General features: G+C 39.3%; 1 long non-coding RNA gene across 1 annotated transcript in view; it reads right to left on the bottom strand.

Annotated features, from left to right (window-relative positions):
• Positions 1-14,148: 14,148 nt before the first annotated feature.
• Positions 14,149-18,638, bottom strand: part of LOC140903793 (uncharacterized) — a 250,047-nt gene continuing 245,557 nt past the window's right edge. The window contains exon 3 of the long non-coding RNA XR_012156347.1: positions 14,149-14,172. This is a non-coding gene — a long non-coding RNA (uncharacterized lncRNA). The remainder of the gene's footprint in view (positions 14,173-18,638) is intronic.

Raw genomic sequence — 18,638 nt, forward strand, 5'->3', positions numbered from 1 at the left:
AATGGCAAAGTTACTCTTCAGCCAATACAGGCTGTGTTAACGTGCTTTGATTTGTTAATGCGGAAAGAGAATGGGATTTTTGCAGTTTATTAAACAAGTTAGTGGTTAAAATCATTGTCTTTCACACATATAAAGAATGTATGTGCATGTGTAAGTGTGTGTTTTGCAAACCAAACCCTTTAAAGAAAAAGTGCTATTTGCTGATGTGCAAAACCTTACAGCTCAAAAGCTGTTACTGTAAATTTGTCAAAATTACAAGCTTTGCAAATGTCATGAAGGAATGTGAGAAGGAACCATTTTAATGTTCTGGTTACCTTTACCTTTTATGTGACAAGATGTTTTCACTTATATGACATACAGGGAAACAACACTATGAACAGATGTTTCATGAAGCAACTGCAAATGTAAACCAAATATATTTTCAAGCATATTCATTATTCATTTACTCTTCTTCTGACATTACTTTTTGGATGAAAAGAAGTAGTGAGAGATAATTATTTCTTATTTTTAAAACTCGCAATAATTATTTCACAATGTGTAGATTACTTGATTGAACATAAAGCCCTCAGTCATCAGTCCAATTCAGAGTATTGAAGGGAAAACAGGAGAGATGGTTTGGGGAGTTAACTTGAGACTGTATATCAGCAGGCTAAGGGAGACTGGATGTGTCCGGGAGGTAAAGTGTGTGATCTTTAGAGGGAAGATAAAAGATATAGCAGATGGCCGAGTTTTGTTATGGTCTTGATTGGGGATGACCATATCCTGTCATCATAGTAGGCCATTAGAAGGCTGATTATCTACCTAACTTTGGCAACTCTGTGGCCCCTGTTACCATAACATCTGAGAACCCTATAATCTATAATGTGTTTATCCTTATTTTACAATTGCAAAATGGAGGCCCAAATCGTGGAAGGTATTTCTGTGCTTAACTCCCATTGCAATCAGAGGCTAAGGACCAAATTTACAAAGATATTTAGGATCATAAAGATGCAGATAGGCACTGAGAGGGTTTTGAAATGTGCCTAAGCAGTTCAGGTGCTTAAGAAAATCCCTATCTGCATCTTAGGCACCTATCTGCATCCTTAGGCTCCTAAATATCTTTGAAAATCTGCTCCTAAATGATTTGCCCAAGCTCAAGCAGGAAGTCTGTGGTCCAGCAGAGAACTGATCCTGTGTTCCTGAGTCAAAGGTGAAAGCCTTAAACATTGGACCACCCTTCCTTTCAAAGATAATAGAAGGGGAAGGTGGGTACATGTCCCTGAAAGATGGAATAGGGACACTGTGACCATAGCTTCTTTTGGATGTCTGATGTTCCATACATCATCACATGCATCTAAATCACAAAGTAGGAAGTATGACTTGAGAGGCTCTGTGATAAATATAAAGGGAAGGTGTCAAGGTTCCTTCCCCACTCTGAACTCTCAGGTACAGATGTGGGGACCTGCATGAAAGACCCCCTAAACTTATCCTTACCAGCTCAGGTTAAAAACTTCCTCAAGGTACAAACTTTCCTTGAACCCTATGCTGCCGCCACCAAGTGTGTTAAACAAAGAACAGGGAAAGAGCCCACTTGGAGACGTCTTCCCCCCAAAAAAAATCCCCCCAAGCCCTACACCCCCTTTCCTGGGGAAGGCTTGATAAAAATCCTCACCAATTTGCATAGGTGAACACAGACCCAAACCCTTGGATCTTAAGCACAATGAAAAAACAATCAGGATCTTAAAAGAAGAATTTTAATTAAAGAAAAAGTAAAAGAATCACCTCTGTAAAATCAGGATGGTAAATACCTTACAGGGTAATCAGATTCAAAACATAGAGAATCCCTCTAGGCAAAACCTTAAGTTACAAAAAGACTCAAAAACAGGAATCTACCTGTTAGGATATAGATATTCAGGCCTGTCTGCAAAGACCTGTACTCTAAGAATTTAGGTGTATTCTTATCACTTGGCTAGTGATAGAGTTATAAAAGAAAGAATCAAAATCACTGTCTGCTGGTGTAAGGGCCTTCTCTTACTGTGACAGTCTGAGGCCCTGTTCTTAGGCTAAGGCCTTTGGCTAAGCAGCAGAGGCAGCCATAAGCTGGGAAGCGAACGGTCACATCCTCACATTCCAAACTAGTCACATTGAAATAAGGTGCTATTGGGCTGTTAGGCACTATCAGGACAGGATTGTATTCCTATCACCTCCAGAGAAAGGGAAGTGCCTAGAAAATGTAAAAGGAAACTTAGTTTGATAGCATCCTGTCTGGCAAGAACTCACTTATCAATAGCTGGGATGTGAAATCCTCACTTCTGTATTGTTTTGTCATTATAGTTTCCACTTTGCTGTTGTTTGTCTGTATAATCTCTGTCTGGTTCTGTGATTGTTCCTGTCTGCTGTATAATTAATTTTGCTGGGTGTAAACTAATTGAGGTGGTGGGATATAATTGGTTACATAATCATGTTACAATATGTTAGGATTGGTTAGTTAAATTTCAGGAAAATGATTGGTTAAGGTATAGCTAAGCAGAACTCAAGTTTTACTATATAATCTGTAGTCAATGAGGAAGTGATGGGGTGTGGGTGTGGGTGGGCATGGGCATGTGAGATGGGAACAGGGAATGGGGGTAAGAAAATTGGAATCATGTTTTGCTAAAGGGGGAGATGGGAACAGGGAATGGGGGTAAGAAAATTGGAATCATGTTTTGCTGAAGGGGGAAATGGGAGTAAGGAAGTTGGAATCATGTTTGGCTAAGGGTAGGAATGGGAACAGGGACACAGGTGTAAGGCTCTGTGGTGTCAGAGCTGGGAAGGAGGATACTAAGGAAGGAAACTGGAATCATGCTTGCTGGAAGTTCACCCCAATAAACATCGAATTGTTTGCACCTTTGGACTTCGGGTATTGTTGCTCTCTGTTCATGTGAGAAGGACCAGGGAAGTAAGTGGGTGAAGGAATAAGCCCCCTAACACTACCTTCCATTCAGCACAGCTTATTTACCAGCCATTTAAACAAAAGGAAATCTAATGCATTTCTAGCTAGATTACTTACTAACAAGTTCTAATACCCCATTCCTGTTCTGTTCCCGGCAAAAGCAGTACACAGACAGATAGACCCTTTGTTCCCCCCCACCAGCTTTGAAAGTAACTTGTCTCATCATTGGTTATTTTGGTCAGGTGCCAATGAGGTTATCTTAGCTTCTTAACCCTTTACAGGCGAAAGGGTTTTGCCTCTGGCCAGGAGGGATTTTATAGTTCTGTATACAGAAAGGTAACTTCCCTTTATATTTATGACAGAAGGGCTCTTTCCCTGTTCTTTGTTTAACATGCTTGGTGGTGGCAGCATAGGGTTCAAGGCAAAGTTTGTACCTTGAGGAAGTTTTTAACCTAAGCTGGTAAGGTCCCCACAGAGTTCAGAGTGGGGAAGGAACCTTGACAGGCTCTGAACACAATTTTCCCAGGGATGTTACAATTATAGAAACATATTTGCTTGGTGCTGTTTTGTGTATTCTATATTCTATATGACTTTCTGAATTTATATCACTATATTAAAGAGTTGAAAGAGGTCATGAAAGTATCTCTTTGCTATTCATTTCACTCTTCTGTAGTAATAGTACCAATATTACATAGCCCTTACATAGTGCTTTTCACTAGTAAGTCTCAAAATGCTTTAGAAAGGGAAGGAAGCATGATTATCCATTGTTATACATTCCGATTCCAAATGGACAGCTTAAAAGCATTTAGTTCCCATAGGACGTCAAATGGCTCAACATATTAGTTAGAGCTGTCTGAAAAATATTTAGTTATTCTACTGAAAATTTTGATAAAAATGGAAAAAAAATGTTTCCATTGAAAAGATGCATGGAAATACTTGACTTTTATTTGAAAAATCAAAAGCCAAAAACCTTTGGTTTAAAACAACATTTTGATTGGGTAATGCCACCATGTGCTTCATGGGAATTGTAGTTTGCATGCCTCATGTCTCCATTCTTCTCCATGACCTGCGCTCACTGAATAAACTACATCTTCTAGGAAGCACCACACTCTCCCCCACTGTTAAGCTAGTGGAGTGAATCTTGGGAGTTCCTGGCCATATGTATACTGAGAGATATAGCCTTGGTGAGGAATCTGTCCCAGGGGAGAATGGGGACAAAAGACTCTGTGACAGCATATCCAAATCAAAATGTTGTTGGGTGTTTTGGTCTTCCAACAGAGTCAAAAATTTCTGTGGAAGGCTGACACACTTCATGAAAGTTAGTTTAATCAAAACCCTAGATTTTGATTGAAAAAATAGTTTTCACAGAATTTTTGACCAGCCTTAGTTTAATTGGTAAGATTAAATAAAAACACATAGGCTTAAATAACAAATCTTGACAGAAAAAAAAGAGTATTTATTATAGAGAAAACATAGAAAACAGTACTATTCCAATACCATCTTTCTCTTAAAGCAACAACGGTTGAATCATGAAAATAGAAACAATACTAACAGTACTGGAAAAAAATTCCAAACCTGGGTGACTAAGGTTGCACTCCTAAATCCATAGTTAGACATTTTAAATAGAGTACAAGTAGCTGATTTTCTAAAAGTTAAAATCCACTGAAGTCAATCTGAAAAGGCTCAGTAATTTTGAAAATCACTACTTCAAAGTAGTCATCTACATATAGATTAGGAGCTTAATTTTAGGCCTTCAGATTGGAACTAAAGTGGGCAAGGGAGTGGTTACTTGAGTGATTTACAATTTGCCTCTCTGTAGAGAACAATCTTGCTTTTGCAGGGGAAGGTAGTAGTCTAGATGATCTAATAATTTTTTCCATGTCTAATTTCCAATTTTATAATTCTAAGTTTATCTTGCATCATAAACTCCTGCTGCACACCCACAGTACCTGACTTCATTCCTCCTCTCAGTTTCTCTCTGTCCCTTGCTTTACTACCCCCAATATCCTATCTATACCTTGCTGTGTAATTCAACCTGTCAATATCCCCAGCACCTTCTACTATCTTGTCCCTGGCCTTGTCCTTTATTCCCTTCCTTCTTACCCATTATTGGGTCTTATCCCATCTTCTCTTTTCATATCACTCTGGCCTGCCCTGCCCCTTCTGCTTCATTTCCAATCCCTTGTATACTATCAGCATCTCTAATGTTCCAACCTTTCCAATTTAGTCCCTGTTCCCTCATTGAGATATATCTAGGAGTATCAAAGATTTTCCCTTTAACATCATGTAAGTACCACATTAAAACTCTATTACTGGTAATGGAGTTAATATAAAACTGCAGATTACCTATAATTTATGACAAAGTAATTCTGTGTCTTAGGCACTGTAGTGAATCACCATTTTAATTTAAATGTATTGGACACTCACCAAACTTCCAAAGTGACAGTGTGTGTCTTGCTTAAAAGAACTTTCAATCAGTATAAAAGCCATGACCATTGGAGTCCTAACAATCCTAACCCAGAATAATTTCAGAACAACAGAGTTATTGCAGCAGCTGGTGTTTGGGATGTCTGGTGACCCAGAGGAGGACAGTGGGTATGTCAGGTGATATCTGTGATTTATATCAGCCATTGAATCAGCTTCCAGTTCTTCTATAGCTACAGCAGTTAACTAGATTTTCATTCTGGAGTTATGAGTTTTCGAAGGGGTTAAGGAGTAAATTTCCTAGTCACATTGATACCAATCTATGGTATACACACTTTAGCCCAAATTTATCCCTGGTGTAAGTTTGTTTGTTTGCTTGTTCAAAAAGATATAATGGGAAGAAGTTTTGACTAAGATTTTTAAATACAACACATTATTCACAGATCAATCACACAGTCCTGAGAGATACTAAGTATATATTGGGGTGCTCAGTGGTCTCAACTCCCAGTGAGTTCAGTGTCAATTAAAGGTGCTTAGCACCATGCACCTTACAAGATTCTAAATTATCTGAAATTAGAGGAATTGGAGTTGATTAGAGGAAATTATACAGCGACCTCATAGAAAAATGGAAAATCTGGAATTGGCCAGTAGAAGAGCCCTTATGTAAGTATTTCCTTTGTGAAACAGCACTATAACCATTGACCAGACCTGTAGAAGAGCTCTGTGAAAGCTAGAAAGCTTGTCTCTTTCACCAACAGAAGTTGGTACAATAAAAGATATTATCTGACCCACCTTGTGTTTCTCATAACAGACTGGTCAGTCTCATAACAGACTGGTCAGACAAGACACCAATGTTTAAATGCAACAAATTTCTGCTGAAGCCAGTTTGCTGCTTTGTATCCCAAGCAAGATTTGGGATATGTTATGTCAGTCTGGCTCAATAATTTTGTTCATCTACATTTGAAAATACTCAGATGTGTTCTAAGACATGAAATTAATAAATCTGAGCATATGGACAATGTAATCACATGGAAGTAAAACCATCCCACCAATGCAATTTTCCTCTTTCATTCTCTTTTTTCTGGATTCAATTCTAAGACCTTGTTAACTGAAGCCAGGCTATAAATTATTAATATTAGAATTAATAGAGATCTGTTGCCAAGGGAGTAACAGAATAAAATGGTTTATATCGTGCTGATGTGCACTTAGAAGTTTCTCCCCACCTCCTCCGTCTATTTTCTCTTTCTTTTTCTTTCTTTCTTTCTTTCTTTCTTTCTTTCTTTCTTTCTTTCTTTCTTTCTTTCTTTCTTTCTTTCTTTCTTTCTTACCCATGTATATGTCACCCAATCATTTGAGGGGAGGAGGAACATCTGAACAACTTGATTCTTTTCCTGATGGAAGTTGGAACTTGGTAATAAATTCTCCTGAAAGTTTTATGTTTTCATAACTATTACACTCAATAAGTATGCATTACATGCTATTAGCCTTAGCTAGGTATTCTAATCTAACAGTTCTGCACCGTGTTCACATTAATATGCAAATGGAATGAGAATACAAAATTAAATGGAAATGAAAGTTGGAAGTTAATTGACATTTTTGTCACAGGAGCTCAGAGAAACACTATTTATGGTTTAATGGCAAAAAGCTAATGTGTCATCCTAGGGAGGGCTACATCAATCTAAGCTAAGGCGACTTTACCGAGCTACAGTGCAAAATGCTGTTTGTGCATGCAGGTTGCCAGTTCCCCCTATGCAGGTGGTCCCATCACTGTAAACCTACACTAAATTGCTGCCATCCATTATACACAGTGGTTGCTTGGATGGTTGCCTAGCACAGACTTACATAGGCCATCTATTCCTGTCAGAAATATGATATGTCACTGACAAAAGCTTAATTACACCATTAATTAATAGGACAATTTTCAAAATGCTTTGCAATGCAGCTTGACACTCATTAGTGCCATTTATGAATAATTTTGCCCAGGGTATAATACTCTACAAAGTGCAATTTAAAAGGGAATACATGCTTAAAACCTACCTATCTGTGAAACCAAAATAAATTCTTTGTTGAATTAGGTCAGGGCTTTTTAATAAAGGGTGGCTATCAGCTGAATGCTTGTAAAGGTATTTCTTTTTTTCTATTAAAACATCTATGACGTGCAATGAACTGCATCATTTATTTTGGATTGAATTCATTTGGAAGTCAGGCAGTCACCCTGCCTTCCCTTATTGGATCCTTGGGCCCAATTCTGTAAGGTGCTTGTGCAACCTCCATTCTCATTGAAGACGATGGGCTTTGAAAGTGCTCTGCAAATCAGGCTATTAATCACTTTCTGTCCATCTAGGGCTAAACTGTGGCTTTTCTCTTTTCTCTACGGAAATGGGAAAGCAGCCTTCTCCCTTTCCATATGCCATGTAAAGGGGCCCCAGATTTGAGGGCCATCTGGTTGGGGGAGAATAAGAACTGCTACCAAATCTATCCACTTAGAACTGGCAAGACAGGGATAGGTGCAGGGGAAAGGTATAGGCATGGCTCTACACCCCTATGTGCTGGCCAGCTATGCTGGGGATATGCGGCATCCCCAAAAGGGGAAGGTGCCTAGTTGTCCTCCTGCCATTGCAGCCAGGAATGTCCCTGAGGCTTTCTGCTTTTGCAAGGCACAATGCCTTATTGTGCTTTGCCTGGTATGGGGCAGCCCCTTACCATTCCTTCTTGAAGACTCTGCTGTTAGCAGTGTCCAGATCTAGATCCTTATTCAGTATTTGCTCAGGTTGAGAAATGAATCCACCCACCCAGCAAATGCCCTGATAGGTGTAGAATGCAGAATCCTCATACTTCAACACCACAGGCTGTGGGAACTACCATCCCTATGCTATGCTCTTGTCTTTATTGGTTCCTCAGGCATTAGAGAATCAAATTCAAAGTTTGCATTCTGATACTTAAAGTCCCCCATAAGGCAAGTCCAAGTTCTCCAAAGAACTGCCTCTCTAATTTCCTGTGGACAACTTTTCCAATAGCAAAGTTCATATCAGTTTATTGGCTATACTGAACCAAACTCAACTGCAAATGTACAAAAATAAGAGGGTGAAGGATGCCACACAAATACCTATAATAAACAAAATATAGCAAACCCTATCTTAAGGGATCAGCAGAACTTAGCTGTGTAACAGAGGTGATCTACTAATAAAAGTGGAGATACATTTGGAGATACTTTGGGTGGGGGTGGTCCAATAGAGAGGAAGTTGCCTGCTAAGGATGGATGTGTATTATATGGCATAAGGGCAAGACTTTAAGTGTGGGTGCCTAAAAATTGACTCCAACAAAGATTTTCAAAAGTGACTTGTGATTTTTGTTAAGTCGATTTTTGGGTGCCGAGCATGAGACTTCTTAAAGGAGCTTGATTTTCAGAAATGTGTGAGCATTCACCCTCAGAAAATCTGATCCCACAAAGGTGTCTTAAATTTGGCACCCAAAAGCATTAGTCAGCCAGATCCTTATACTAATACATAAGGAACTAAAGTGACCTGACCTTGAAAAGTGGTGTGTATCCAGCAGCTTCTATGGACTTCAATATGACTAGACCAGTGGTTCCAATCCTGGAGCACTAGCTTGGCTTTAAGCACATGAGTAGTCCATTGATGTCAATATTAGCAATGCTCAGGGAAATGGTCAATAACAAAAAATATAAAATGTAAACTGTTTCATAACTATCTTTCTCACTTATGGGAAGAAATATGAAAGAAATAATGACTCATCAGTGTAGGGAAATTGAAAAGCTAATTGGGGCTTTAATCAAGTTAGTTGAAATTTAAGATTTCCTCTGTGAGGAATTGAATATACTGTAAATAAGATTTTTTTTTAAAAATCTAGTTGTTAAAATGAAATAGTTGCTTTCAACAGTACATGAGCACTAATGTTCAAATACAGAGTAAACTACCATTCTAGTTATAATAATAACTTCCTTGGTATTAAAAGTTAGAAGATTTTTTTCCGTGTGACAAACATAAAGCTTTGTTGTACTTGACAGAAATGGTGAATGTGGTTACATACTGTTCTCCCCGTACCTCAGACGTTTGAAAGCCTGTGCCTTTTCTAACTTCATAAAAACCTAAAGGAGGTATTTATGTGCTAAGTGGTACCAAGAGCATATTTACAGGGAAAAAACACATTATTTTTCTCTCAAATTCCTGGCAGCGTTCTTGCTTCTGTTTGCTGTGGAATTCGTTTGGGCAAGACTGTGTTACCATTTTCCAGTAATTCAACATAGCCAGCTATATATGCTGTGACAGAAAATAAAAAAGGGACCTCTGAGTGAGTGGCACTCTGGGGTGTATGCTGTTCTGCACTGGGGAGGCTTGTTCAGAGTACCAGATTGCTTTATTGCCTCAGTCCTGTCTTTTAAAAAGCCCCACTCCCGGCCAGAATCTGTGTATCAGGCTGAGTGGATTACTCATGTTAATGAGCTCTCCAATTCTTATGCCCCATTTCCTCCCGTCCCCATGTATCCAAAGAGCCACAGAAAACCTGGGAGTTATTACAGCTGTGGTTTTTGTGCCCCAGTAGGTGATAGGAAGATACTGTAGGACTGTTGTTGGTGTCTCTTCCTGATTAGTTTTGTTTTACATCAAACCTAATCATACTTGTGTTGGTGGTTGCCTTACAACAATATTTGGAGATGGTTCTTGCTACTCATTCAGGACAAGGGCCTCTACCTCTGAAATATTGTAGTGGAGAATGGACTTACCGAATTTGAAAAAAAGGCCTCTACCATTCCCAATCACTGAAAACATATAAAATCCCTATCTTTTGTGGTTGGTGGAGAAGCTAGCCCATTCAAAGGTATTCTTCTTGCTCTCGATCACTGTTTGGAGATTTTTAGCCTGAAGAGACCTGCGTTTACCTCAGGCTTTACAGCCCTTAAATGTTTTCCCTTGATTGGTTGATGAAGGAGATCCCACACTTTCAGCATGATATTGTAGAGGATATGCAGATGGGTGCTGATGATCTGGCCCATTATGTTTGAACCTTACAATCCAAATCATTCTGTTTACAGCCTATGTTTCACAAGTCAGAAATCCTGTGGCTTACCAGTATTCAGAACCCTTCTGAATCTGAGCTTGCCTACTGCTTCCTCAGCCAAAGAGTGGTGTGTTTTGGACCATACAATGGGATTCAAGGACAGCAGGTTGCTGTATTTCAAACAAAGAGATGGAATCATCCCCTTTTTAAGCCCTCATGTAGAGAAGATATCAGAATTCTATGTTTCAGCTGATGTTCTAAAAATTCAATATTGCTGCCAAAGTGTTCACATGCATTGTCACGGGACTCATGATTCATAAAATTGAAACGGTGAGTTGCTTTACCACTCACTTTATTGGAGTCTGCATTATTTTGGCTTGCTGCTCCACCCAAACTGTGAAATTGTCTACCCTGATTGTATGGCCTGATGGCTGAGTTGTTTAAATTTTGCATCTACATTTGCCAATGCAGATTGTGTACCATCTGACTTCCTCTTAATCTCTTCAAGGATTGTCATCATTTGTAAATGTGAATAACTGTCTGCCCCCTTCTTGTCATATAGTGCTAACTCCTGTCTAGGTATTATAAGAAAACTTGTATACTTACACTTATTTTATTCTACTGGCTAGTTACACATTAATTGAGAAAATATTTACATTTTCATCCACAAAAGCTCTTGAAAAATAATTCTCAAAGAGCTCTGCCACCATGAATTCACCTGGATCTGCTAACAACACTATTGCAGCCTTATAGCTAATAATTATGAGTTTTGTTAAGAATGCATATTCTTTCAACATATGCTGCAAGAAGTTGAGGAAGATGGTAATGAGGTTTTTGAAGAGCATATTCATTATTATACACTGTTTACTGAACCGGTAATCAGCATACCTTTAGAATATTTTCAAAATCTCTTTAGGATTTAAAAGTTAATGTTCAATGACAGGTGCTTGTGTCACTGAAATTCATATCAAAACTCTGGAAATGTGCCTGCATACCCCCACACGCTACATTTCACATTTATTTCACAAAGTAACAAAACCTAATTTTGTTTTTATGTCTTGAATAACCTTTGCTCTGTTGTCAAACTGAGTTGATTCTGACTCTTCATACAATAGTTTCCAGAATCATGCTTTCTAATTATAGTGGTATTGATCCTCTTTTTCTTATTAGTATCATCACTACTTGCAGTGAATACATTTAAATTCCTGTATTGATGCAAATTTTCTAGGACAGTTTTGACAATAAATACTTTTTTTTTCTGACACATCCTCTCTTTTCATGCCCTGATTCTTATACATGGCCCATTTTGTAATCTAGCCACTTATTGGATTCATTTTTCACAATTTAGGGTTTGCAACTGGCATTGTGTGCTTTTAAAAAACTTACAGATTATGCCTTAAAAACTGCTGCTTTGCAGTTCTCATCTACATATCTGAGGAACCAGTTCTGCCACACTTATGTACCATGAATAAGTAGTACTACTGTGAATAAGAGCTTTTAAAACCTGATCCTGTGAAATGCTGAGCCTTTCCAATTCCATCCTTACAGTAGCTGTCCTATACCTATCTAAAACAGTTTAATACTTAATATCTGGAAAACACATACATTTTTACATTGGGTTATGGAAAAGATCCTGTCCAGATTCACTGATCCACTCCAGCAGTTTTGCACTGATCCAACCATGCAAAGTTATTAAAAGCATGGTTTTGTTAGATTTATGGCAGCTTTGTGTCACCAAAGTAGGTTGAACATACTGGTGCATTTGACCACTAGTTTTCAATTTGCCTGTACCTATGAAGTTACAAATATGTAGATAAAATGAATAGTTCAGATTCTGCCATACTTACCCAAAATAGTCAGTACCTTACTCCACAAGAAGTCCCGCTGATTAACTTCATTGACATTGAATCCAACTATCAACCTGACCCATTAAGAATGGATACATGGAATCAATGGAAAAACTCCTATGGACTTCACTGGGCTTTGGATCAGACCCAGATCATGCTGGCACTGATTTTGCCTTGTTTTTTATTACATGACCAATGTCTGGTTCTCAAATACACTACAAGAATTCATTAATATTAATTAATTAATAGTTAGTTTTAATATTAATACTATTTTTGTTATTGGTAGAGCTGGTAGTGCTGCCTGGAGATAAGGTTGCCTGACCCTATTTTTTATAAAACAATGGTTTTCAGATACTTATAGCATTGCCAAATTTAAACCATTTTGACTTACATTTTCCATGCTGGGTGTCTGTGTCAGTGCTTATTTTTTTGTTTGTTTGTTTGTTTTTTAATTTCAGGTAAACAGGTTCAGCCATTTTTAAGAATGAGATTAGGGAGAAATACACTGCCTTATCGTTGTTACCAAAAAAATTCTTTCAACTTTTTTGGAGAAGCTCTAGCACCTCCATGTATCAGAGCAAGGGCTTAACTTGGTAGTGCGACTGGAGAGGTCACGCTGGCGACAAGGATGTGCCTTTTGCCAGTCCAATAAAAATTAGCCTCTGGTTTAGACAAGTTGTATGTCTCTGAAAAGTCTCAGTTTGCACAAACTCAGAAGAGACTTGTTAGACTTTGGCAGCTAAATTCTCTAAAGATCAGGGCTAGCTCCAGCTTTTTTGCTGCCCCAAGCGGGTGAAGGAAAAAAAAAACAAAACCGAGCCTGGTTGAGCAGCCACCGAATTGCCACCGAAGACCTGGACGTGCCGCCCCGATGACAGACAGTGTGCCGCCCCTTTCTATTGGCCACCTTAGGCACCTGCTTCCTTCGCTGGTGCCTGGAGCTGGCACTGTTAAAGATTCTGTCTATACAGGGCATGTTCCACCCAAGGGATGCAGAAGCTGAAAAAGACTTTTCCTGAAATTGTTCCTCCTGGTGGCTGTGAACTGAGAGCCGGGACATTGCCTCTTCTCTTGTCTCCATGCTCAGTGTTCCCCTGGTTATACCCAGGCAGCAAGGGAAGCTATCAGTGTGGTGGCACTGACACTGGGGAGCACCAAATCCCACTTTTTTGGCTTGTGCCTTTTTGGTGTATGTCTATGTGTGTAGGAGTTATTGGGGGAACACTGAAAATATATTACATCATGGGTGACAACACACCTAGAGCCGGCCCAGCTAGACAGTGGGGAAGAGGATGAGGAATCAATTTGACAGAGTGAGGAAGAGCTGGATACATGCATATAAAAATGTGAGAGGGATGATAGGGGATTGCCAGAGCCAGATACTGGAAAGAGCATGTGGGGAAGGGTTGGGATACAGAGGGGGGTACATAAACATAGAGGGAGGAAAGAACTTTTGTCAGGGCTGGATGCAGGAGGGGAGCAGGAGCCAGAGTGGAAAGGGACAGAAAGACATTGAAAAGTAAGCACTGAAGAGTCACTCCCCTATAGAACCTTATTCAGTGAATGAGTGTTCACTAAGTATTTCTTTTTACCCTCCTCAATCAGTGTCTAGCTCCTATCTCCTTTATCTCACACAATACACTCTGGATTAAATACAGAATTATTAGTTTCCTGTATTTCTGAGCTGCTCCATCCATAGTATATACAAACAAATTTATCATGAACAGGCATTAATGAACCCCTGCAAGATTATGTGATATTATCTCCATCTTACATCTGGGACAAAAAGTTTAAGGCCAAATAGTCAGGTGTCCGTGAATTTTGGGTGATCCATTTGAGATGTCTAGGACCTGATTTTTCCAAGTACTTAGCACTTTATGTGTTCAAAGCTCAGCTCCAATTGATATTAGCTGCAGTTATGAGTGTTCAGTATTTCTGAAAATCTTACCTCAGTTGTCTCAAGTTGGGCACCTAGAAAATGAGGAATACGCAATTAGTGACCACCTGTGAACATTTTTGTTTAAGTGACTTCATTGCATCAGACAGGAACTCTGTGACAAAGGCAGGGATAGAATCCAATTCTCCAGGGAAACATTCAACTGCTTTAACTGTGAGATCCTTCTTTCTCTTCCTGCAGTCCCCTGCCTCATTCATCCTGCCTTATTCACTACACACCTTCCAATTTATGTCACAAAGGAGTCAGGGGTCCTGCAGACAGCAGTCACATTCTCTGTACAACCCAGATTCATTCCCTCAGCACTATCCAACCCATGCACTGAATGTGGCAGGGGTCTAGCGGAAAAAAGAGTATGTGATCATAGCATCAAAGACTGTATTATAATGCAAAAACAACCTTAATTCTTCCATTTCCTAACTCTTGAGTGCTGGATTAGGCACCTGAAAGTTTCTTTAATGTAATTTATTATCCATATTGCAATACTTCCTAGTGGCTCCAGTCAGCAATCAGGACCTTATTGTGTTAGGCCAGCAGTTCTCAAACTGTGGGTCAGGACCCCAAAGTGGGCCAGAACCTCATTTTAATGGGGCTGCCAGGGGTGTCATTAGCCTTGCTGGGGCCAAAGCCCAAGCCCAATGCCTGGGACCAAGGCTGAAGCGCAAGCCTCACCACCAGGGGTGGAAGCTGAAGCCCAAGAGCTCCAGCCCTGGGTAATGGAGTTCAGGTTACAGGCCTGGGGCTGAAGCCCGGGGGAGTTGGCTTTGCCCCCCCCACACGCTACCCAGGGCACCCAGTCTCAGGTGGGCTCACACTTCTTATATTTATAAAAAATAAAACCCAACAGCAGCTTTAATCTTGTTTCCACTGGCAGAGCTGGCTTGGAGTTATTTTTGTGTGTGTTGTTTATTTGTTTTCAGTCAATACCATGGAGATTGGTAACCTTAATATAGCCTACATACATAGGTTGGCTTAGGAGCTGATCTCACTTCTGCTTAGTGGGGAAATGACTTTAAATTATTTCATACTCGTTTTGGATTTGTTAACACCTGTTTAACACAGGGTTGTTAGATGTTTAAAGTCAGCCCTCTTCTGATGACGGATGAGTTCATTTAGCATAGACACTTACATTGGCTCTTATTTTAAAATGTGAACCTAAAATAAGCAAAGTGGGAGACTGGCTTGGGAATATTTACAATTCTGTGGCTACATACAAATTATTTGGATGATATTTCATTATCATTGCTATTAGAATAAATGAGAAAATGAAGACTGCTATAGATACAATTTTTTGACCTGTATGATGTGAAGAAGAGGGCAAGGCTTCATGACTAAATACCAAGTTCACAAAATGATCTGATGACTGATCAGTATTGTAACTAACAAAGTACTTGTTGCATTCACAGCTTACAAATGTCATATTAAATAGAATTTCATGGTAGCTTCTCATATTTTGGTCATTTATAATATGTTGTGTATACAAGTATTATTTTATTAAATCCTGTGTTCCAATGTAATCATTTATAAACAAGGGAACTATAATTGTTACATGAAAATACTAATATAAGTGAATATATTACAGAATTAATTAATTATAAATTAACAGAAACTTTTTTAGAACAAAACTGAAATTGTGTTAACTGGAAGTCTGAGCCCACAGACTCTTCGAAGACAAACACCTCGTGAATTTAATGGGAGCTTTTCTTGTGTGAGGACTACACATTGTGACCTAAAATATGTTATGGAATCCCTTCTGGAAGAGACTGTACTGCTGGTTTGGTTTGTCTTTGAAATATTCCAATAGTACTGTAAGTATAATCCTTGGTGGTAATGGCAAATGTTCTCAGTGGAACCTGCCCAGAAAAAGAAAAACTAGCCCTCCATAACAGTTATTAATATGACATTAAGTCAACTCTTCTGGCAACCAGTGAGTTATTGGAATAACCAAGCATGCTCACCAGTTGACAGAATTACATTTGATCTGGGAAATTACACAAGTCTTTGGAGATGAGACAACTCTAGTTCCAGTGCCTTTGGAAAGATTTGGGATGGGTCCTTTTCCTGGTTAAGCAGCTACTTTATTTGCCCATAATGATTTATAAAATGATTGTCTGAAAAATGTTTGTTCAGAGCTTTGGGAAAGATGAAATCTTGGCTCCATTAGCTCCTGAGGCCAGCACTCTGTGGCTATTTCGTGAGGAAATGCTCGAACAAATCTGTGTAGATGATGTTCTGTCTGACCCATTTCCTATCACTAATGATTGTAAGCAGGGATATGCATAATTTATCCACTCTTGTTTAATCTCTTTTATGCAGTAATGCTTGATGATGCTACAAGAAACCTGAATGCCAGTATAAGGATATATTTCCAATCCTCTGGAAAATTATTTAATCTGAACAGTCTGCGATCTTCCATGAAAGTCTTTGAGGTAATTGTTCATGAGCTACTGTATGCCAATGTGTACTGTGTACTAGAAGCACATATTTTAGAAGAGATACAACTAATTATGTGCAGATTTGCAGAGTCTGCAGAAAGGTAAGGGATGACAATCAATCTGAAAAAGACAAGGTCATGTATCAACCTGCACCAGGAAAACCCTACAAGAAACTAAGTCACCATCTGCAACGCACAGATGAAGGCTGTTACAGACTTCTGCTATCTTGGTAGTATATTGTCAAATGATGTTCCTATAGACAAGGAGCTGACAGGTCATATCAAGAAAGCAAGTTCATTATTTGGCAGACTGTCAGGTGGTGTCTGGCAGTAACATGGTATTAAGCTTCATACCAAGTTAAAAGTTTATATAGTGGTCATGCTGTTCAACATGTATGTATTCTGAGACCTGCCCCTGCTATAGGCATCACATTAAGCTTCTAGATCAATTCCATTTATGACATCTGCATGCTATACTCTGCAGCAAATGCCAGGATAAAGATGCCAATAATGAGCATCATAGTCACTCTACAGCATAGGCACTGACTCCATGGGTACTCCAGGGCTGGAGCACTCACAGAAAAAAAATAGTGGGTGCTCAGCACCTACCAGCCACAGTTGTTTAGCAGTGTCCCTGATCAGCTGAATGGAGGCACTGCCAAGTAGCTGATCGGAGGCTCAGGGGAGGTGGTGGAGTAGGGGGGTGAGGGGGAAGGAGGAGGCGGGGTGGGGACTCAGGGTGGAATGGGGGTGGAACATCCCCTGGGAAAATTGAAACTCAGCGCCCATGCTCTACAGGGATTGAAGCCATGGTTATCACATCACAGATATGCTGGACTGTTCATGTGTTGAAGATAAAAGACACCAGAAGGACAAAGCAGTTCCTGTGGGCAACCACATATGAGGCAGCCAGAAGAAATGCTTCAAGGACACTCTGAAGTGTAACTTGAAACAGGACAGCATTGATGCTGACAGTTGGGAGTCATCAGCAACAGATAGATCACACTAGTGAGTAGTAGGAAACAATGGGGTTACCCAGTTCAAGATTACGCACGGTGTGGATCTTGAAGCACACAGGCTAAGTCGTAACCAGTGGCAGACTCGGCAGGCACAGACTGTAATCTCTTCCTCAGCCACGAACTACCAACGCACTTCATGTGGAAAGGACGACCACGCGTGCATAGGCCTTTTTAGCCGCAGCTGTACTCACAAAATGTACTTCAACAGCATCATCTTTGGTCAGTAAGGACAACAACAAGAAGTTCTAGTGTCTCAGTAAAGATTTGGATTGGGTCACTTTCGTGCTTAAGCCATTACTCTATTTATAGCTACCCATGCTGATTGATAAAAAGATTGTCTGGGGAAAAAAATACTCATAGCTGTGGGAAACGTGAAAACTTGGCTCCATTAGCTTCTGGTTATTCTGGTGGTGATTACTGTGAATCACGCCCATCATCTTGTAATTGTCCAAAAGAACTGACTTTGCTGACACAGTGTAAGTAGGCCAGCTGTTCTTTTGGGGGGGGGGCAGAGAGGAGAATGGGGGGAAAATATAACATAAGGCTAAATCCATTCAAATTGGGCTGTGAAAGTCCCAAAAGAAAAATTGAAAGTCTGTCCATCAAGGAACCTGAACTATAAATTCCTAAGTAATTAAAAAGAAAACAATTTTCTGTATAAAGTAATGAATTAAAATATTAGTAAAAATTCTGTTTTATGTTCCCAAATGACAATAATTTAGGAAATAAGAAACACAGGCAATCATTTTGCTATTTAATAGAGAATGTGATGGGTAATGAAGCAAGATTACAATTAAATACTAGCATGCTGTGTCCTACCAGAAAAATCACCTCTAATGTTTCCAGCCTTTATCAACTGGCAGAACTACAGTTGTGAATCTCTTAAGCAGTTATCCATTTTGCCTGCATGGCATTGACCAATGTAGAAGCTGCAAGACACTAAAATAATGAATAATCTAGATAATTTAAATATGTAATACTGCATGGTGTTCATAGATTGCAGAAATACTCTGGTTTATAGTTTTAGATG

This window comes from Lepidochelys kempii, chromosome 1 (assembly GCF_965140265.1).
Source record: "Lepidochelys kempii isolate rLepKem1 chromosome 1, rLepKem1.hap2, whole genome shotgun sequence".
NCBI lineage: Eukaryota > Metazoa > Chordata > Testudines > Cheloniidae > Lepidochelys > Lepidochelys kempii.